Source organism: Cynocephalus volans, chromosome 1 (genome assembly GCF_027409185.1).
Source record: "Cynocephalus volans isolate mCynVol1 chromosome 1, mCynVol1.pri, whole genome shotgun sequence".
Taxonomy (NCBI): domain Eukaryota; kingdom Metazoa; phylum Chordata; class Mammalia; order Dermoptera; family Cynocephalidae; genus Cynocephalus; species Cynocephalus volans.
Window position 1 is genome coordinate 36,621,903 of NC_084460.1, and position 23,311 is coordinate 36,645,213.

Consider the following 23,311-nt stretch of genomic DNA (forward strand, 5'->3'; position numbering starts at 1 on the left):
GCATTTATCGTTCATAGTCTTTTGGATTTTAGCCATCCTAACTGGGGTTAGATGGTATCTCAATGTGGTTTTGATTTGCATTTCCCGGATGCTGAGTGATGTTGAGCATTTTTTCATATGTCTGTTGGCCATTTGGATATCTTCCTTAGAGAAATGCCTACTTAGCTCTTTTGCCCATTTTTTAATTGGGTTGCTTGTTTTCTTCTTGTAAAGTTGTTTGAGTTCCTTATATATTCTGGATATTAATCCTTTGTCAGATGTATATTTTGCAAATATTTTCTCCCACTCTGTTGGTTGTCTTTTAACTCTTTTAATTGTTTCTTTTGCTGTGCAGAAGCTTTTTAGTTTGATATAATCCAATTTGTTTATTTTTCCTTTGGTTGCCCGTGCTTTTGGGGTCGTATTCATGAAGTCTGTGCCCAGTCCTATTTCCTGAAGTGTTTCTCCTATGTTTTCTTTAAGAAGTTTTATTGTCTCAGGGTGTATATTTAAATCCTTAATCCATTTTGAGTTGATTTTAGTATACGGTGAGAGGTATGGATCTAGTTTCATTCTCCTGCATATCGATATCCAGTTATCCCAGCACCACTTGCTGAAGAGGCAGTCCCTTCCCCAGTGAATAGGCTTGGTGCCTTTGTCAAAGATCAGATGGCAGTAAGTGTGTGGGTTGATTTCTGGATTCTCTATTCTATTCCATTGGTCAGTGTGTCTGTTTTTATGCCAGTACCATACTGTTTTGGTTATTATAGCTTTGTAGTATAGCTTAAAGTCAGGTAGTGTTATGCCTCCAGCTTTATTTTTTTTGCTCAGCATTGCTTTGGCTATTCGTGGTCTTTTATTGTTCCATATAAATGTCTGAATAGTTTTTTCCATTTCTGAGAAAAATGTCTTTGGAATTTTGATGGGGATTGCATTGAATTTGTATATCACTTTGGGTAGTATGGACATTTTCACTATGTTGATTCTTCCAATCCAAGAGCATGGAATATCTTTCCATCTTCTTGTATCCTCTCTAATTTCTCTCAGCAGTGGTTTGTAGTTCTCATTATAGAGATTTTTCACCTCCTTGGTTAACTCAATTCCTAAGTATTTTATTTTTTTGGTGGCTATTGTAAATGGGCAGGCTTTCTTGATTTCTCCTTCTGCATGTTCACTATTGGAGAAAAGAAATGCTACTGATTTTTGTGTGTTGATTTTGTATCCTGCTACTGTGCTGAAATCATTTATCAATTCCAACAGTTTTTTTGTAGAGGTTTTAGGCTGTTCGATATATAGGATCATGTCATCTGCAAACAGGGACAGTTTGACTTCATCTTTTCCAATCTGGATGCCCTTTATTTCCTTCTCTTCTCTGATTGCTCTGGCTAGTACTTCCAACACTATGTTGAATAGGAGTGGTGAGAGTGGGCATCCTTGTCTAGTGCCTGTTCTTAAAGGAAAAGCTTTCAGCTTTTCCCCATTCAGGATGATATTGGCAGTGAGTTTGTCACATATGGCTTTAATTATGTTGAGATACTTTCCCTCTATACCTAACTTATAGAGGGTCTTTGTCATGAATGAGTGCTGAACTTTATCAAATGCTTTTTCAGCATCTATAGAGATGATCATATGGTCCTTGTGTTTGAGTTTATTAATATGGTGTATCACATTTATTGATTTGCGTATGTTGAACCAACCTTGCATCCCTGGGATGAATCCCACTTGATCGTGATGAATAATTTTTCGTATGTGTTGCTGTATTCTGTTTGCTAGTATTTTAGTGAGGATTTTTGCATCTATATTCATCAAGGATATCGGCCTGTAGTTTTCTTTTTTGGTTATATCTTTACCTGGTTTTGGTATCAGGATGATGTTTGCTTCATAGAATGAGTTTGGGAGATTTGCGTCCGTTTCAATCTTTTGGAATAGTTTGTAAAAAATCGGTGTCAATTCCTCTTTGAATGTTTGGTAAAATTCTGCTGTGAATCCATCTGGTCCTGGGCTTTTCTTTGTTGGGAGCCTTCTGATAACAGCTTCAATCTCCTTTATTGTTATTGGTCTGTTCAAATTTTCTACGTCTTCACGGTTCAGTTTTAGGAGCTTGTGTGTGTCCAGAAATTTATCCATTTCCTCCAGATTTTCAAATTTGTTGGCGTATAGTTGTTTATAGTAGTCTCGAATGATTCCTTGTATTTCAGATGAATCAGTTGTAATATCGCCTTTTTCATTTCTAATTTTTGTTATTTGAGTCTTCTCTCTTCTTTTTTTGGTTAGCCATGCTAATGGTTTGTCAATTTTATTTATCTTTTCAAAAAACCAACTTTTTGATTCGTTGATCTTTTGAATTGTTTTTTGGTTTTCAATTTCATTCAGTTCTGCTCTGATCTTAATGATTTCTTTCCGTCTGCTAACTTTAGGATTGGATTGTTCTTGTTTTTCTAGTTCTTTAAGGTGAAGTGTTAGGTTGTTCACTTGCCATCTTTCCATTCTTCTGAAGTGAGCATTTAATGCAATAAATTTTCCCCTCAATACTGCTTTTGCAGTATCCCACAGGTTTTGGTATGATGTATCATTGTTTTCATTAGTTTCAATAAACTTTTTGATTTCCTGCTTGATTTCTTCTTGGACCCATATGTCATTAAGTAGAATGCTGTTTAATTTCCATGTGTTTGTATAGTTTCCAGAGTTTTGTTTGTTATTAATTTCTAGTTTTAATCCATTGTGGTCTGAGAAGATACATGGGATAATTCCAATTTTTTTGAATTTATTGAGACTTGATTTGTGACCTAATATGTGATCTATCCTGGAGAATGATCCATGTGCTGATGAGAAGAATGAATATTCTGAGGTTGTTGGGTGGAATGTTCTGTAGATATCTGCCAATTCCAATTGGTCTAGAGTCTTGTTTAGATCTTGTGTTTCTCTACTGATTCTTTGCCTAGATGATCTGTCTAATATTGACAGTGGAGTGTGCAGGTCCCCTGCTATTATGGTATTAGTGTCTATTTCCTTCTTTAGGTCTAACAGAGTTTGTTTTATAAATCTGGCTGCTCCAACATTGGGTGCGTACATATTTATGATTGTTATGTCTTCTTGATGGATCAGTCCTTTTATCATTAAGTAGTGTCCCTCATTGTCTCTTTTTATGGTTTTTAGTTTAAAGTCTATTTTGTCAGATATAAGAATAGCCACTCCAGCTCGTTTTTCTTTTCTGTTTGCATGGTAAATCTTTTTCCATCCTTTCACTCTTAGTCTGTGTGAATCTTTATCGGTGAGGTGGGTCTCTTGTAGGCAGCATATAGTTGGGTCCTGCTTTTTGATCCAGTCAGCCAGTCTGTGTCTTTTAATTGGGGAATTTAAGCCTTTAACATTAAGAGTTGTTATTGAAAGGTGTTGATTTATTCCTAGCATTTTATTGGTTGTTTGGTTGTCTTAGGTGTCTTTTGTTCCTTGCTTTCTGATTTACTGTTTGGTTTCTTTGTTTGTTGGTTCCTTAGGTTGTAGATAGTGTTTTTGTTAGCTTGTTTTCTCTTCATGAATGCCATTTTTATTGTACTAGCGGGTTTAGATTTTTCTTAGGTTTTTATGGCAGTGGTAGTTATTTTTCAGGAACCAAACCCAGTACTCCCTTGAGGATTTCTTGTAAGGGTGGTCTTGTGGTAGTGAACTCCCGCAGTTTTTGTTTGTCTGAGAAATATACTATTTGCCCCTCATTTCGGAAGGATAGCCTTGCCGGGTAGAGTATTCTTGGCTGGCAATCTTTGTCTTTTAGTATTTTGAAGATATCATCCCATTCCTTTCTAGCTTTTAGGGTTTGTGATGAAAAGTCTGATGTTAACCTGATTGGGGCTCCCTTATAGGTGATTTGACGCTTCTCTCTTGCAGCTTTTAAGATTCTCTCTTTGTCTCTGAGTTTTGCCAATTTGACTATGACATGTCTTGGAGAAGGCCTTTTTGGGTTGAATACGTTTGGAGATCGTTGAGCTTCCTGGATCTGAAGATCTGTGATTTTTCCTATACCTGGGAAGTTTTCTGCCACTATTTTGTTGAATATGTTTTCAATGGAATCTCCATTTTCCTCCCCTTCTGGAATACCCATGACTCGGATATTTGAGCGCTTGAGGTTGTCTGATATCTCTCTCAGATTTTCTTCCATGTCCTTGATTCTTTTTTCTTTCTTTTTGTCTGCTTGTGTTATTTCAAACAGCCCATCTTCAAGTTCAGAGGTTCTCTCTTCAACTTCGACAAGCCTGTTGGTTAAACTCTCCGTTGTGTTTTTTATTTCGCTGAATAACTTCTTCAGTTCAGCAAGTTCTGCTACATTTTTTTTCAGGACATTGATTTCCTTGTATATTTCCTCTTTCAGATCCTGTATACTTTTCCTCATTTCATCATGATGTCTAGCTGAGTTTTCTTGTATCTCATTCAGTTTCCTTAGAATTATCACTCGAAATTCCTTGTCAGTTATTTCAAGGGCTTCTTGTTCTATAGGATCTAGAGTATGAGATTTATTAACTTTTGGTGGTGTACTTTCTTGATTTTTTGTATTTCTGGTGTCTTTTTTTTGGTATTTATTCATTGTGGCAGGGGGTTTCACAGTCCACCGGTTTGAGACTAATGACTAACTAGGATGTTGCTGTGGTTGCCAATTTGGTATGGCTCCCACCGTGACTGCTCAGTTGGCCTCTAGTGTCTTGTGTGTGTGGTTGCCTCGGGTCTTGGGCTTCTCCGGGGATCCACCTTTCTGGTCAGCTTGTACTCCGCTGGGCTGGTGGATCACGTACCACAGGGTGTGTGATCTCTGTTGAGCTTTCACTTTCTGTACAGGACTTCTCCCCGTTCTGTGTGCTCTGGCCCAGGCTGGTAGATCGTGCAGTGGCGACCCCACCGGGTGTGTGGTTTCTGTCGAGTCTCCGCCTCCCTGGCCGCACGTCTCCCCCCTCTGTGCACACTGTGCTGGGCTGGGGTGTGTCTTCTGCACCCCTCGTCTATCAGCTGGGCCTTCAAGACCCTGCTCAGCACCGCCTCACCCAGGAAGTCTACCAGGTTTCTGCTAGGCACAGACGACCGGTCTCTCTGGGTGCCTTTGTAGCACTGTGTAGATCTTTCTCGGGTCTTGTTCACCTTTGTATCCCCCCGGTATAAACCGAGTCTAGTGCCCGCCTGCAGCCTGCTCTCCGGCAGGTTCAAGCGGACCTGGGAACTCTCCTACCACACTATTCCCAACCAGAAATTTGTTAGGCTTTTTTCCAAACTGGTGGTCGCAGAGATGGTATCTGCCTCCCAGTAACAGGAAGTTTACCGGGGCCGGAGTCCAGGGTGTGGTGGAGTGACAGTCGGCCCGCCCGTACTTCCTAGCCCTCCCAACACTGGTCGGGACGCCCCACACCCCCAGCCCCGCCAGAGAACCGTGGAGGGAGTGGGAGAGGAGGCCGGCCCGCAGGGTCCGGAAAGCCCCGCGCCAGGCCAAGCAAATGGGCTCAGTGATGGCCGAGCAGGGCGGAGCTGCCCGCACCTGGGAAAATGGAGGCAGCACCGGGGCAGTGAGTGGCCTGGTGGTGCAGGCGGGAGCCGCGTGGGCATCCACCCCCCCGAACAGAGCTGTGCCAGGGATCACTCACAGTGCTGTGCCAGGTCGGGCGCTCGCTCTGTCTCTGGTTTGTTGCCTTCCGTGTTCTCGGCGCTGCCGCCTCGGGCTGTCCAGTCGCGGCGCCGCTCGGGCACTCCCAGGAATCTTCTTTAATGCCGGCCTGAAACCTCGAATCCTGAATAGGGCAGCTGGCCGCCTTCAGTGCGGCCCCAGCCTCCGGGATCCTGGCTGCATCCACAGCAGCCCTGGCGCCGTGTTCCCTGTTTCAAGACTCGCTTTTGCAGCTAAGAATCAGTTCTTTTCCTGCTCCACACTTCAAAGCTGTTGCCTGTAAATGAGGCAGCCTCTCCTGCCGGGGGCAAAGTGGCGTTGAGCCCCCACAACCGGCCAGCAGCAGCAGTCCTCCCTTAAGAGATGCCCAGAGGAAGGTCCACAAGTTTCCCGGCTGCCTGAGGCCCAGTGGCCACCTTTTCCACCTCAGCTACTCCGCGCCAGCCGCCGCAGCCGCCGCCATCTTGAAACTCAGAATCTCATTTTTTCATCTTCTGTCTTCTGATAACCACTTTCATCCATTTGTCCCTTTGGAGCTAGCGGTGGTAATAGCTCCACTATCACCATAATCCCAGGGTGCTGGATTACCCCTAATGGTTTCCTCTACATCCTACTCACACCTCTTTAAGTAAACTCTCCTGGAATTATCCTAAATTGAGAATGCCAGCTTTTCCTATTGAGATTCTGACTGATAAAGTCCTATGTATAGCATTCCAGAATAATTTATACCTTGCATCAATTCAGGGAGAATGCAGGCAGGACTTGCTGATTCTAAAATACCAGACTCCAGAGGCTAGTCATGCTCTCTTAATAAGTCTGTAAATAGTCCCACTGCTGAGCCACTCTCCTTGGACCCCAGGGGAATAACATCAGTTTCTAATCCCCTGGGGCCCTGTTAATTGGGGGAGAAGTTCTAGGCATCCCCATGTTTTAAATCTTCAGTTCAATCTCAGTCAATGAGTGCCGGTTTTATCTCGGGTTAATAATTGTTTCCAATTCACCGTTCTGTTAGGGATTGGGGGGAGGAAAAATACAGCAGCCTCCCACATTTCCCATTCTTCCAATTGCGCCACTATTTCAAGTGTGAGGTTGGGAAACAGAGCCCAAAAACTAACTCTCCAAAACAAAAGAGCTGCTTTTCTCTGATGAAGTGGGAAAAGAACCCATTCCCCCAACCACCACCATACACACACCTTTCTCTCCCTCCTAAGTCCCAGAGGAAGTAAGAAAACTGAGGCCCACAGAGGTAAGTGTGGAAGGCAGAGCTAGGACTAAACACAGGTATCTGGCTGCTAGTCCAACTTTGACTACAACAGCCATACTCTCTCCCATTTGGTCCCTGCTGGCCATTTGCCCAAAGGTAAGTCAAAGGGAGCACGCCCCCCAGTTCAGTGCTAGCCCATCATGACGCATCAGACTTTCACTGGTTTAAGATAAACTTATGAGCTCTACAGTGGGCCTAGTCATCCCAAGACTGAAGAACTCACAGAGGTTTAATCTCCTTTTACTGGGTCTAAAGACATGGACTTCAGCTCTAACTGTCAGTACCCACCATGTACAGAGTGCTCTTCTAGATGCCCTGGTGAGTTGAAAAGAATCATCCAATTCTTTTTTTTTTTTAATTTACATTTTATTAAGAGGACCAGAGAGCTAAACATGAAGCACAAAAGAAGGGAGTTGTACACAGAGCTTTGCCCAGCAGGAACGCGTTAAAGAAGGTAGTGGCGTATTTAGAGTTTGTACTCTGGGTCACAACTGCAACATGTGAAACATGGAGCAAGCCCCAACCTTTCTAAGCCTCTGTTTCTTCATCACTAAAACAAGGTTAATAACACTAGCTACTATTAATGATATTATTATTAACCCATATTTGTATTACACTAAATGACATGTGTAACAGTCCCAGGCACAGTGACAAGCATGCTGCAAGGGCTCAATCAATGCAAGCTCTTATTATCAGACCCAACTGAAGTTGGTTAAGTCTCCTCAAGCTGGAAATAAGATTCTATGACCTTACTGGCCTTTTACCTGTACCCCAGGATTTAAAAGCCTTTGTTTTCTTTTAGGGGAAAGAATATTACAATGTTAACAAATGTAACAAAATATAACAATAAAACTATGCTAGTAAGACCAGTGAGAAAAAATATTCCATTAAATAGACATTTTAGAACCTACACTCAGAGGGGAGTTCCATGAGGGTGGATCCCAACCAAGAGTAAATTCAACAAAGGATTGAGCCCACAGAAAAGGCTAAGAAAATCTTGGGATGATCTGTTAGGATCACTATATGCAGAATAAGGAGGGAGGATACATCTGAAGAAACCAGGGATCCAGAGTCTGAAGATAAGGACTCAGGCGATAAAAGGGGAGATAGCTTTCTTCAAGTACTTGAAGGGCTGTATATGTTATATATGGTGGGAAAGACTCACTATGTAAGTCAGTGGGTGAAAGTTCCCAAGACACAGTCTGTGGCTTCCTATGAGGAAGACTGTTCTTGAGCTAACAGAGAGGTTCCCCACATATAAAGGAAAGTTGGCATCTCACCAGGCATAATGAAAAACCCTATGGTCTCATCCTATCTGAGAGTCTGTGATCCTGATGTCTTGTTTGGATGACAGAAATAAACATAAGTGGAAATCAATAACATGAGGCTAATATGTGCTAGCATTTCTTACCCTGATAGCAACAAACCCTTGAGAGAGTTAACATGAGGGCTCAAATTTAGTCCACTTTTACATATACTTAGGAAGTCTTATTCTACTTGAGAGGTAGTCTAGTTAAAAATAAATAAATAAATAATGACCCATATTTTTTTTTCTTAAAAATAAATTAATCAGCCCAACATTATATCAAAAAGGCACAAGTGCAACCTGTCATATTTTGAGTAATGATGCTAAGAGTTTCATTTAGTCAAAGGCATCACTGCTTTTTTGCTCTGTTAGGCTCAAAAAACTAAACACTGAAAAAATTCAAGAAAGTTTCTAAAAATCGCAGCCACTGAGAAGAAATTGATTAAACATTTTATTTTCTTTGTTCCACCTGCCAAAGAAGGTGGAGTGGGTTTGGAACTGAGAGAAAGACAAAAAGAATTCAAGAGAGTAGAAAAAGACATCTGAAAGAAAAGCATGAGAGTTTAATGACATTAAATGCCCAAAACCTTACTGAAATTCCAGATATGTTACTTATAAATCTAAGTGTATACTTCAGTCTCTACCCATCTTCTCTTTTTCTTTCACCACAATGAGATGGTTAGCAGGAGGGAAGGATACTAAAGGCAAAAGCTCATCTTTCATTTGCCTATTTGCTGCCTTTAACAGCTATCACAATTCAGCACAGGAGAACATTAGTGCTCATCACCATGGAGGCAATTGTAATGCCAAACCCAGAATTGTGGAATCACAAAATACAAGAAACATGTAACAGGTTTTGAGATGGGAACAAGGGAATGGAGATCCAAAGTACCAGACAAGAAGTGCAGGTCTTCAGAAGCTCTTCTGAAGCAATTCAGATTCTTAAATCATGTTTTTCCTTTCAGAAGATGGAGACAATTGGTGATTATTTCTGATTAAATTAATTGCTTCTATTCACAGAAGATATTATACCAGAATTCCAGCCTTCAGGCCCAGTGAAAAATGAATGCCCTATTAAAGGATATATAATCAGGTGTAGATACCTTCATTATAAAGCGTGGCTTTCTCACCTGAACTGGAGAAAGCAATCTTTGTCCTAGATCACAGAGAGTATTTCATTGTAACCTTATCCTTCAGGCACTATTAGACTGGGGAGACAAATAAGTAAACAGGTGCTAAGTGCTATCATAGAGGTATCTACTTTATGCTCCAGGAGAAATGAGAAAGGAGAAAAAGTTGTGCCTAACCCTGACTGAGTGGTCAGGAAAGACTTTCTGGAGGAGGGGGCACCTGAGATGAAGCGGGAAAGGCAAGCTGGTGTTGGCCTGATAAACGAGGGGAGGGTTCATTCTATGCAGAAGGGCACAGGGGATCCCCAAGAGGACCAAGGTCAGAAGCCTGGGGAATGCTATCATTTCAGGGCTAGTCTGAGGATTTGGGGACCAGAAAGGGATCAGAGTGACAAAAGAGCAAAGGAGGAGAGCATTTAAAGGCAGGAATGGCTAACAGTTTGAATGGATGCAAATCAAGTCAGGTGAGGGCTAAAGGCCTGGACTTACCTAATCACAAAGGGGCTCGGGTGCCCTTTGCCCACACACTCCAGATTCATCACCCATCCAGTAGATGCCTCTTCTCAACCATCCTTCCTTTTATGCATGGTGCATAAAAGCCTCCCAGACAGTCATCGACTCTTGATCTCTTCCCCCATGCTGCAGGCTGGCCATCGACACCCAGGGCAACCTTGGAAACCATGGTTTGAAGATGCCAGAGCATGCATGGCAGACTGGATTTTCAATGAGCACAAAAATGTCTACCATTTTAAGCCACTGAGGTTTCAGCAGTGTTTATCTATTACAATAGCTAGCATTTCTCTACATAATACAGGCTGAATTTAGACAGTTGGAGAGAAGTGGGAGGACTCTCATGGTAAAGAAGTTTATACAAAAGCCTGGAGCTAAAATTAGGCATGGCCTAATGACACCACCTCCATTTATCCTCTTCAAAGTATTTCAAAATATGTTTTCTCATTTGATACACCATTGTCATCATCACTTATTGTTATTATTATTAACAGTTTACAAATGAAGAAACAGAGAAGTTAAGGCATGTACAAAGTCCCATAACTAGTCAATGGAGGAGCCAAGACTAGACCACAGGACTCCTGACTCGTGGACCAATGTCATTTTGACTTCAGCATCTAGTCTCTCAAAGCCACATTCTAGGTGCTACATCAGAGAAACTCTTGGCTGAAGTACAGAGGTGCTAGAACGAAACAAAAAAGACAGGTAGTCTGGTAGAATTGATTAAAGGCAAATTGTGGAGGAATTTATAAACATTGGACTGTGGAATATAACTTTCATTCAACAGACAATGGGGAGCAATAATCAACTTCCACTTCCAAGCTCCACAGCAGTAATTTTATATGTTCTCATTTGTCTTCAAAGACCTTACTGCATCATTTCCTCTTGGCTCTCAGTTGGTGCCAAAGGTCCACTTCACAAAGAAAATAGAGCTTTTACAAAGGCAAAACTTCCAGCCCCCTACTTTCTATAGACTTCTCTGTATCTCCACAAAGTCTTCCCTCTTTCCACAATGCCAAATGGAAGAGGCATCCCTCCCCCGCAATGCTGCTACCCATCCCTTGTGTATGTCTCTCCATCCATGGGAGAGACCTGCCCAATCATTCATCCTTTCTCTTCCTTTAATCTCTGCCTTCTTCCATTCTTCTGGCTCTTCCTTTCCTCAGCCTCTAAACATGCTAGAACTCCTCTCTTCCTGAAATCACCCCTTTCTCAGGAAGCCTATTCTCCTGCTTTCACACTTCATAGCTGAACTCCTTTAAGCAGCAGCAGCTGACACGCATCTTCACTCCATCATCATGGATTCTCTACTCCACCCACTGTAATGCAGTTGTGGGACACTGGAACAGTCACCTCCAACAATACTCTTAGGAGATAAATTCAATGGGAAATTTCCAACATTTGTCTTACTTGACCCTTTTATGGAACTCCCTCCTTTTTGAAATTCTCCCCTCCATGACCATGATTTCCATGACCCCTCTCTCTCCTGATCTTTCTCCTCTGTCTACTTCTCGATTTCCTTTATAGGCTCCTCTTCCTCTACCTGCCCCCTAAATATTAGTGTTTTCTGGGGTTCCATACTTCCTCTTACCTTACATGCTATACTCTCTCTGTTTGAAATCATCCACAAACATAGCTTCAACTGACAGCTACACACTGGTGACTTCCACACTTACATATCTCCAGTCCATACCAGTCATGTGGGTCTCCCCATCCCAGCTACATTTGCCTGCTGGTATCTCTACTTGAATAATTCCAGAGGCACTTCAAATTTAACATGGCAAAAACCACAATATGCATCTTATTTACCACATTTGCTCCTCCTCTTTCTGCATCAATAATGAGCTCATTTATTGAGTATTATATTGGTCAGGGTTCTCCAGAGAAACAGAACCAATATGAAACACACCAATGTGTGTGTGCATGTGTGTGTGTGTATGTGTGTGCAGTATGTATGAATACACACACAGATTTATTTTAGGAACTGGCTCACACAATTGTAGGGGCTGACAAGTCCAAAACTTGTAGGACAGCCCAGAATTGCTGTTTCAGTCTTGGGCTCCCCCGCTACTTGACAGGGACCCTGGAGACAGGCTCTGACCCTCTCACCTCCATACCACCAGCATCTTGCATAAGTCTGTCACACAGCAGAAGCTGAACAAGTGTTGGCTAATGGCCAACTGGGTATAAAGTAAGATGCTATTATATGAGAATGGGACAACAGGATGTGGAAGGCACTGAATGAGTCATCACGAGGAAGAATCAGGACTCGAACAAGGGCTATGCTACAAAGCAAGACACAGCCCTTCTAGGGCATTCATTTGCCAGAATTACCTGATCACTACACCTATGACTGAATGAGGACCATCATACAGACAGAAGCACATCCATTCCAATACTTTATTTGAATGTTTCAACAACCCTGTGAAGTTGATATGGCAAAGAAAAGGTGACATTTTATGAGTAGACTGAAGTTCAGAAAGATTAAGGGTCTTGTCTAGGTTGCTACAGAAAATACCTACAATGAGAGGTCAGAACCAAAAAGGAACAATGCAGTTCAAAACTCCTTATCTCAAAAGAAAAAAAAAAAAAATGTAAGTGCTATGAGGCCAGAGAAAGACCATGTCTGATTTCTCCATTGGTGTCTAGCATAGTATCTGACACATAGTAGGCAAACAATAAGTACATTATTTGGTGAACTGCTGAATTCATTTTCTTAGAGTGGCTTTAATCACTTGTATGGTAAAATGGGGCATATAGCATTGCCAAATATTGTGGCTTTTTAAATGCTATTGAAGAATAAATAAATACATGATATTTGCATTATCAGGAATAAACAAAAAGGAAATGCTATCTTTTCTAAACCATACATGTTGATTCCCAAGGAGATTAGAATTCTGGGCCAGGGCCTTGTTTCAGCAAAAATGGTAGCAAGTGGTATGTTTTTCAGCCTCCTAGAAAATTAAGAGTGGAATCAAGGGGACAGGTGGAAGAGTAAAAACAGTCATGAGAAAGGAAAAACTGGATGCAAGGTCTCAGACATAACAATGACCACTTGCAAGGCTGGCACAATGGTCCAGTCATAGCTAACCTACCACGGCAAGAAATAGGCTTGCCAAAGGAGTGAGGACTCACCCACAGGGATTCACATCAGTGAGAAAGAATCCACTCTGTGGCAAGAAGATGCAGCTCTGAGGCAGGCCAAGCTCAAGAACCAGGCGCCCGGAGCCTGAAGCAGGAAGAGCCACTCTGGGCACAGCTTCACAGCCTTTCTGTAAAACCCTCTGTGCTTAGCCACGCTGAAGCAAAGGAGAATGAGGAGCAGCTGGCCTCCTTCAGCGTACTATGGCCCCACCCCACAGTGCTCTCCTGCCACATGGCCAACCATCCCTGAGAAAGATACTCAGAAGTGGGATGCTGGTATTAAAGAGGCCTGCTAACTTGGCAGTCTAGTCCTTTCCTACGAAGACCTCACTAACATCACTTAGAGCTCCATCTTCCCCCAATTCCTAAACGTATATGTTCCAATATCATTCTGGTTTTCTGTTTACCACCCCAATACTATATTTCCAATTCTTTCAGATATCCACTAGTATTCCAAGATCATTTTCAGTTATGCTTCCATAAAAGCCCTTCACCAACATACACTCCTTAATGCTTCATGTGTTAAGTACAGAAACAAATAAGCTACCTAAAATAATTAAGGAATGACACATTCTGGACAGTCTCTAGTCCCCTCTTGCCACTTCCACTCAGCACCAGAAATAACCTCCATTTCATCTGTGGTCCTACGACATTTTGATTATATGACGTTACTTCAAAAAGTTCATGGAAAGATTTGTAATATGTTTTAATTCTATTTTTCCAAGAACATTTTGAAGTAAGCTCGTACCACCCTCACAGCACATAGCATGGTCCACTTGAGGTTTAAGATTTAAATGAAACTTTTCTTACTTTTAATAAATTTCTTGAGTCCAGAGACTTTTTTCTTTTCTTTTCTTTTTGTGATTGGCCAGTATGGGGATCCACCGGGACTTTCCCTTTTAACCCCAAGGTGCCTAGTTCACAGCAGCCATACGAACCCTTCACAAACTGAGTACTCTTCATGGTTCAAACATTATAAAGAGTACCATAATACAGCAGAGGCTTCAAGGGTTCCTGAGCTCTGTAGGGAAGAAAAGTGTGAGATTAGAGAACATGTTACTATCATCGAAGCACTTATTGGCTCTGTTCGGTATTCCTCAGCTTTAGAAGAACATGTTTTTCTAAAAGGGAATGACTCTTTAAAAATCTCAACTTGCGAACTGAAAGTTCTGGTTGAGTTGGCATCACTACATCTTCACAGCCACATTCTCCAGGCCTCACAACATACATTCAGCTAGCTCCCTGCAGTTCACTGAGAAGAGACAGCGAGTAGAAGGATGTTGTAGGTGACTGGAATGCAACTGAGACGCTCACCAGTTCTCCGTTTGAAAGCCAGGGTTCTCAGTCTAAGAGGAAAGAAGAAATGGAACATATGATAGAGCAAATCAAGTTCAGGCTCAAGGTCCATAGCAACCATTTCTAACAGCACTGACAACATTCTTTTCCCAAAGCTTTAGTGTGGGATTGTTAAATGAGGTGGTAATATAGTTTTAAGTATTTTAAACACTGCAACTCAAACTCAAAACTTCCTTAATAGCAATAGGGGGATTCTAGGTGATCAGCCAAGAACAGCTAACTCCAAGTCCCCTCCCAAACAGCTACTCTTTTGCAGGATTCCTCTTCCTCGTCATGGAAAAGAAAGAATTTTCTCAGTAAAAATAGGGAGAATGGGGCAGTAGGGTTGCTGGTATCATGATATTAAGTATCTCATCATACTCGTATATACAGCCCCTTGGGGATAATAACTGTTCTTGTCTTTGGCTTGTCATTGAGTAAATCTTTTTTTTATTCCAGTATCTTCAGAGATAGAATTGTGTCATGTAAGTCAATTTTATGGATAACTAAAGCACTAAAACATGTTAGTTTGTAATGGAAAGCTTTCCTAAATTGCATGACTTCCTTAGGCTGTTCCAAACAAACCAAACCATTATTTGACTTATTCCTGTTGAACAGGATAATGATTAGAATTAATTAATGTATTCAGAGACCATTGAGGCAAACAGGACTTTTTCCTCTACAATGAATATCCCCAAACTGCTAAACTTTGAATTATTTTGTACACAGTTTCTGCTTCTGTCATTACAAGCTGTCCCTTCTTGCTGTTGTCAGTGTGTTTGCCTCTAATGAAGCATTCCTTAATTCATTGCTTCTGATATCAGGTAGACCTGGAAAGCCAAACTCTTAAGAGTCATGGGCTAAGGCTCACTGCCATCAGTCTCACCTCCTTCAGACCCAGGCAGTAGGCTTCCAGATCCCATGTTCTCAACCACTGCAGCCACATTTCCGAAACTTGCATAATTATAAAGAATTACCAAGACTGTATGTGTGTGTAGGGTGGTGGTGTTGAGCAGAGCGGAGGGAGGGGGAGTGTTAAAATACACATTCTCAGACTCCTCTCCTAGAGATTCTAGTTCAGTGGGCCTGCGAAAGAGCCTGGAATCTGTATTTTTAACACATACCCTCAGATGATTTTCATGAACAAGTTTAGAAACACAATACTACATGACACCAGTGCTGCCCTCTTGAATTGGGATTCCTTCAGAAGCATAACAAACCTGGGCCAGGTCCAACCCCTTCCAGAGAGACCTGGCAACCAATAAATCTTCCAGGTCACTGCTTTTCCATCTCTCTCAGGCTGAATGTCCTTTGAGACTCCTTGCAGGCTGGCCTAACACCTCTTCTCATTGCTGGGACCTCTGACCCCATCTCATTTGCTGAAAACTTGGCCTACCTTCCCTTTCTCCACCCCAAGTATCTGCTATATTTCTGATGGCTTTTCTAACCACAAGGATGACCCAAACAACACTTCAGCCTCTCAGTTACTTGACCTCCTTGACTGCAGCCAGTTTCAGTGAGTTCACTTCATTTCAGCTATCCATGTCTGTGGCAAAACACAGGAGTCTGTCATGCCCAGTAATTAATTGCTCCAACTCTGAAATATTCCACTCACATGTCCCTCTCTAACCACATCCTTCTATTACTGCATCACTCCAATACACCCATTCTTTAACTTCAACAACACCTCTGGTCCTTTCTCCTCCCATCCAGTCTAGACACCATGACCCATCACATTAATCACTCCCTGGCCAATACCCTCAGTTCTCCTGCTCCACTGTCCTACTGCCACTCACCCCCAGCAAACCCCAACCCTGGATCAATCCAACTAAATGCTTTCTTTGCTCCTAAAACCAGGCAGCTGAAAGCCACTGGTGCCCCAATCAATCCACGGTCTCCTTTCTCAATGGAGGTATGCATACTGCTTAAAGATCATGGACATTGTCTTAAGTTCATTCTCCCTTTTCCTGATCTCAATTGTATGTCAAACTTCCTTATTTTCCCTCCAACCTCTTCTCACTTATTCTTAGCAGACAACCTCACAGAGATATGGGAAGCCACCAGACTGGCACTCTTTCATAAGCCATCCCACCAGAAAATACAACTGTGCCCAGATATTCCATCATGAGGACTGCCAAGTCCATCGTGCCTGAACTGGGACCACTGTTCACTTGGTTACTTGAAGTAAGCTCCCTGGTGGTAAGCATTACTTAAGTAAAGAGTATGATGGTAAGCATCTTTCTAGTGAAAGGAAAATAAAATAGTATGGCCATTTTCTTAAAAGAGCTCTCTACCTTGGTAATTCTTCTAAAAATGAGGAAGAGTTTAAAAAGAAGACAAAAAGAAAGTGATGTTATCTCACAAGCATTTAACAAGCTTAAATCCAAACATAAAGTTGCCATATATCAAGAGAATAATTATAGGACAAATAGTCAATTCCCTGGTAACTTTTATAAATCCAAAACCATGATCAGTGAAGGGACTACTAAGTTGGTTATTGTCTGTTGTTGTTCACTCTTACCCAAACTCTAGTTTGGTGATGGGGCTACAGATCTTTTCCTGAGGGTTTTTTTCTTTCCTTATGATATTAATAGTTAACATTGATTGTTTTTGTGTATAATTCTGCACCTCACAAGACCTTGCGAGATAAGAATTATTATTTTTCTCCATTTCAGCTGAAAAAACAGGCTTAGACATGTTAAGTAATTTCCCCAAGGGCTTATAGCTAGAAAGTGGCAAAGGTAGAATTAAAACACAGAGCCTAAAAGCAAACTAATCTATGTGCTTTGGCATAGTGGTTATTAACAGAAACTTTCCAGGAGAACACCCTAACCCAAGTGTTCTTAGTTTATATGTTCCCATCTATGCTTAGAAACACAAACATGAGGAACCATCAAATATTAATATTACAGCATATTTCATATTCATTCATTCTTACATTCATACAGAAGGCAGTAATGAATAAGAGGAAAGGTTCTAAAGTGAGATCATGTAGATTAAAATTCTACCACTTTCTTAGCTGTGTAACTTTAAAAATTACTTAACTTTTCTAAGTTCAATTTTCTTAGCTAAAAAATAGAAATGGCAATGTAATTATCATCACTACCTCACTGGGTTTTCCCAAAGATTTAGAGATACTGTGCAAATGTACTTAGCAGTGGACCTGGTACAAAATGAGTCTCAAAAAAAAAAAGTTAGCTGTTATAATAATTGTTATTCAAAATGTTTTGAGGCCCTGCACCTATCGTATTCTAGGCAGAGCATTGGGTGCCAGGACTGTACCATACACAGGACAAGGCTGTCCCTGCCCTCATAGATACTGCAGTCTATCAGGGGAATAGACAATAAAGAAGGAAACAAACATGTAAATGAAATACTTGGAAGTTTGGTGAGGTGCCAAGCAGGAAATGGACATGTACTGAGACAGGGGACAAAGGAGAGGAAGCTACTACAGAAGGGTTGATCAGGGAAGGCTACTCTGAGAAGGATATGTTGCAGCTGACACTGGATGTTTGAGAAAGATTTTTCTACAAGAAGAGCCAGGGGAAGAGTGCCGGGCAGAGGGAAGGGACTGTATAAAGAAGGAAAAGAACTTGGCATGTTTGAAGAACTGACAGTGCCCAACCCGACAAGCATGGTGAGCAGGAGCAGAGCTTGGAGAGGGAGACAAGGGCCAGGCATCTCAGAGTAAGTGTGGATATGAGTCTAAGTGCAGCAAGAAGTCACTAAGCAGAGGATGGCATGCTCTAGTCTGCTTTTTAGTAGAATCACTCTGGCTGCTGTGAGGAGAATGTGCCGGAAGAAGGCAAGAGCGGAAGCTGGGAAACCAACTAGGAGGCAGGGGCAGTTACCTGGCTGAAAGAGCAGGGTGGCTTGTTTAGGAAGATGGAGGAAAGGAGGGACTTTAGATATTCTGGAGGCTAGGCCAAAAGGCCACACTGACGAATTGATTGGATGTGGGGTGAGGAAACAGGAAGAATCAAGGACGACTTTCAGGTGTCTGGCCTGAAAAATGAATGGACAGTAATGACGCTGAGACATGGAAGGCTGGGGGTGGGGAGGGAGGGGTCAGGAATGAAGAACATAAATTTAGACGTTTGAGAAGGAGATTGAGAGCTCTGTTTTGGACATGTGAAGTCTGAGATCCTGTGAGGCTGAAAGGAGAGATAACAGGAAGGCTGTACCTGAAAATGCAAGTCGGGAACCAGAGAACAGGTGGGAGGCATAAAGGAGGAAATCATCTGCATCCAGAGGGTATTAAAGTCCTGGGAATGGATGAGATCATTTAGGGAGAGACTATGATGAGAGAAGGGAGGAAGCTGAGCGAGAAAAGAAAAGAAATACTGTAATAAGAAATCAGGTTGGTAATCTAAAATTAAACATGGTAATGTAGCCCACACAAAAACACCTAGAACTGCCCTGAATATGGGCTCAATAAATGCCTGTGGAACAAATAAAAAAAAATCCTTAACACATTCCCTTTAGGCCTTTAAAAGAATAATATTTTCACTTAAGTATTCTTATACATTTGGAGCAGAAAAAACAAAAAGTTTTTGAAGGTCTCTGTTTGGATTGTGTTCAAAGGAATCCTGTTCTTTAAGAGGAAAAAAAGCACTCTTTTTTCAAAAGCTCACTAAAATTTAAAGTAGCCTATCTGAAATTCAAACCTTTAAAAAGCTTACATTCACATTATATCTTCTCTGTGAAAATTCTGCCCCGAGCTACAATTTTTCCTCTCCTTATAAATGAAAATGCAATTATACATTTTACTACAGATGTTGTTTCATCTTGAAAGAAGAAACTGGTACTTTCAAAACAATTCAAGAATTACACGAGAGACGCAAAATACTCAAAAAGTCAAGGATTTATTTTAAAGTGTTTTAAAAAAAAACAACTTTAAGTATACCTGTTATTCCATCCAAAAACTGATAAGCAGGGAGATGAAAACAATAGAACTGCCAGGAATATAAGTAAATATAACAGCTACTCCCTAAAGGAAAACACATTAAAGCTGTAATTATATCTCTGGGAATCTGTTGACACAAAAAAGCCCACTAAGCTCTTGAGGCTTATATTATCACTAAGAACTACCAAATTTAAATCACAATTTTAAACATAACTGGGACACTTGATATTTTTCAAAGATTTCCAATGTGACACAGGGATAATACATAAGAAGGAAAGCCAGTAACATTTGCCAAAAATATTCCTTTCTTCAATTGTTCAAGTTAAATTAAGACTGTAATTCTTTTTAAGATCATAAGCCTCACTTTGTAAAATTCTTCTCAGATATGGAAAGGAGAGGAATATCCTGTTTTTTAAGAGATTGTATTCCACCTCATGATATAGCAATAAGCCTAAAAGGCTACCAACAAGGTCACATGAATAAATGGGTAATGAGCATTCATTAATTTGTTCATTCATTCAACAAATATTAAGTACCTACAATGGGGCCAAGCACAGCTCTGGGCCATGAGGTTATATAAGTGACAAAAGTCTCACACTTCTTGGGTTAATGAGGGAGAGAGATAAAATAAATCAACAAATAAATATGTTATGTCAAGTGGTGGTAAGGGTAAGGAGGACAGGGGAATGAGGTGCATTTCATAGAGTGGTCAGGGAAACCCTGACAAGGTTGTATTTGAGCAGAGAACTGAAGAAGTAAGGGAGTCAACCATGATAATATTCAGGGATTCTAAGCAGAGAACAGCAAATGCAAAGACACTGAGGCCAGAATATGCTTGAAGTTTTTAAGAGATAGCAGAGATCCACCTGGCAAGACTGGAATTGAGGACAGGGAGGTAGCCTGGTAGGACACTACAAGGACTTCAGATTTTACTTTAATATGAGAAGCTACTGGAAGGCTCTAAGCAGAGGACCTACATGATCTAACTTTTTAAAAGGATCACAAAGGGAACACAAGTTCCTAACTCGTAAAACCGAGACATATCTCTCGTAACCTATTTAGAAGTAAAAAAGAAAAGCATACACTAAGTCTTATATAGTATGGTAGCATTTTTGTAAGGAAAAACGTGTACACGTGGGAACAAAAGATGAAAAGGATAAATACCAAATGATGGTTTACTACGGTTTGTGGGTTTTGGTTTTTTTCTTACGCTTTTCTTGTTTTTCAAGTTTTCTGCCTTAAACATGAATTACTTTTGTAATTTTTAACGTTATGTTTAAAAACAAACAAACAAACAAACCACCACTCCACCATGGGACTGCCCTGGTCTGAAATCTTACTTCAAAAAGAAGAAAGAACAAAAACAACATGAGGAACATTTTTTCTGAAAATTACCACACTTCCCATGCAATGTTTGCCTGTCATGAACCACTGCACAAATCAAGCACAGCTCAATGTATCAAGGTCACAAAACTAACTTGGTTAATATGTTTATCATTACATATTAGTTCTGTCCTCTACAGCAGCTTTGATACCATCTTTCCAAGGCAGCAACAGAAGGGCCCTTTTCATACATTTCCTAAGTCTCTTTGATACTACTTTGCTGCTTCTGGATTTTTCCACTGTATTTCTCCTAGAAACAAATTAAGCCCGAAAAAGTTGTTCCAGCTCATGAAGTGCGCTTTTGGCTCTTTCACCAAAGTTGAGAATTATCAAGCAAAATACCAATTGTTTTAGGACGTATTTTCTCTCAGCTTTGAAATATTGCAATACGAATTACCACAAATAAAGAACATCAAGATAACAACGTAAAAGAACATGTATAAATGGAAACTACTGTAATCCTTTTTTAAATTGAGGATGTGTGGACGCCTCGTGAATAAACATTTAGGATATCTAGATAAATATGTTATGTGTTCACATGACACAGAAACAAAGAAGTTTGCCCTCCGTCCTCCTCTACCTAACCTCCCCATCCCACCCCCAAGTCTCGAAGGACACAAGCCCAGGGCAATCACTGCTCAGAAATGCAAACCATGCAACTCAAAATGACTCAAGCTCGCAAACACTTTCCACCTAAGCCCCACATCCCACCCACTCCTCAGTCACTTCCAACACGCTTCTCTGAATGAAAATCCCAAACTGGGAAGGCTTATCAGGCCCCAAACTCCGCTCACACGCCATGCAGGGCATCCGGGATCCCGGGGCCCACGTGTAGAGTTTTAGCGTGGGCAAACAAGGATCCCAGAATTCCGTTTGCTACTGTACCCCGAGTGGTTCGAGTCCCGGCTCAGCGGCCTCCCCTGGTTGAGCTAACGTTCTTTACACCAGAGGCATGGGCTGCCACCTCCCAGCACCGTGCAACGGGCCACGGGAGTGGAAGCAAGCGGCTCGCAGGCGCCCAGCATCTGCCTCCCGGCTCTCGGGCGCACACGCGGGGCGCACACCGGACGCGCACTCACACGGTCAGATGGGCCTCCCCTCCACCTCCCCCTTCTGCTCCTTTCGCAACTGTGTGGCCCGCGGGGCTACACTGAGCCCGCGAACCCCGGGACGCCGGAGCTGGAGCGGGGGGTGATGACAGATGGGCGAAGGGCGGGGCCTGGGGGGAGGGGCGGAGCCTCCCAGCAGGGGGTGGCTGGCGGCTGACAGAAAGACCGGGGGCAGCGGGCGGGAGGGGGCTGACGGGGACTGCGGCCGGCCTAGGGGCCAGGCGTGACGAGAAGGAGCTTGCGCAGACACAGGGGCTGACAGGCAGAGAGACACACAGACACCAGGGACTGACAGCGGCGGGGGCACACAGGGCCAGCGGGCCGCGGCGGGCGCTCACCTGGCAGAGGCGGCGGCGGCGGCGCCTGCGGCCGGGCTGCTCTCCCCGCGCTGCGGGTCTCCCTCCCGGCGGGCGGGCGGGCGGCCGGCGCAGGCCCCGCGGAGGCGGCGACGCCGGAGCCGCGGACTGCTGAGCGGAGGGAACGCAGCTGCACCGACCGACTCCGGGACGCTCGGCTCGGCTCGGCGGTGCTCGGAGGCGCTCGGCTCTGTTCGGCCAGTCTCGGCTGGGGGCGTGGCCCGGGCCCCCCTCCCAGGTCGCCTCTGGCGCTCGGGGGGCGGGGCTTTGAGCGAGCTCGAGCCCCCTGACGTCGCGGGAGCGGACTTGCCCCGGACGCATGCGCGAGCGCCCGCCCCACGCTTCCCGCGTGGAGGCTGAAGCGGACGGCGGCAGAGGTGGGGGCGGATGCTACGGCTCCAGTGGTTCCCGGCTTTTGTACAACATATCCCGGTCTTTCTAGAGGACCACCTAAGGAAGGCCACACCAGGCTACATTTTCAAAAGGACGTAGGACGGGCGGGGGCCCAGTCGGTCTCCGCTCCCCCGTCCAGTGTTTCCCAACAAGCATCCCCTGGAAGTTGATCTTTCTTTTATCCCACCAAGGCTTCACTGCAGTTTTTAATTATCTTATTTCTTAAAAATAATAATAACCCAAACAAAAACTTCTGATCACCGCTTTCTTAACATTAAATCTTTAGTACTTGAGCTTTCAAACATTAGTCAGCCTCCTCAAATCCAATAATGTACTTTCTTGGTAGCTTTTGTGTAACCTGTTATGCCTGGGTTGGGGTGGGCTCTTTTCTGAATTCTTGTCACGTGTTCCTGGCACCTTTTTTGTTAGGGAACCCAAGTCTGTAGCAAATATGCTGAGAAAGCGGTCCCCACCTTTAGAATCCACTGATTAATAAACAGCAAGAGGTCTACAGTCTGACACACCTGGGTCGGAATCCCAGAACTGCATTAATCTGGCAGATTAATAATTGGCTGAGTGACTTTGGACATATTAATCTCTCATCAATAAAAGGGCAGTGAAATAGTAGTAACTAAACCAACAGGATTATTGAAAGGAGCTTCCTGCACAGTGCCTGGTGTTGAATTAATAAGGCTGACTTTAACTTCGGGTTGCATTAGAACCTTCCGATCCTAAAAACTACTGAACACATACATAAGTGTGAGCAATGTGTCAAACTTAACATATCCAGAGTCAAACACTGAAACTTGCCCCTTTACTTGCTCCTTTCACAGCCTTTCCCACCTCATATGTCAA

The 23,311-nt window shown here is 42.7% G+C and overlaps 1 protein-coding gene across 4 annotated transcripts in view; it reads right to left on the reverse strand.

Annotated features, from left to right (window-relative positions):
- ZHX3 (zinc fingers and homeoboxes 3) overlaps positions 1-22,127 on the reverse strand; it is a 127,520-nt gene extending 105,393 nt beyond the window's left edge. Inside the window, exons 1-2 of one of the 4 annotated variants that reach the window (XM_063093830.1) lie at positions 22,046-22,127; positions 14,289-14,320 (exon numbers count right to left, since the gene is read on the reverse strand). The gene's annotated coding sequence lies outside the window, so the exon portion shown is untranslated. Of the gene's footprint in view, positions 1-14,202; positions 14,261-14,288; positions 14,321-21,677; positions 21,735-22,045 lie in introns of those variants that run through there. The other 3 variants (XM_063093840.1, XM_063093848.1, XM_063093855.1) reach the window with 3 other exon arrangements.
- Positions 22,128-23,311: the final 1,184 nt, after the last annotated feature.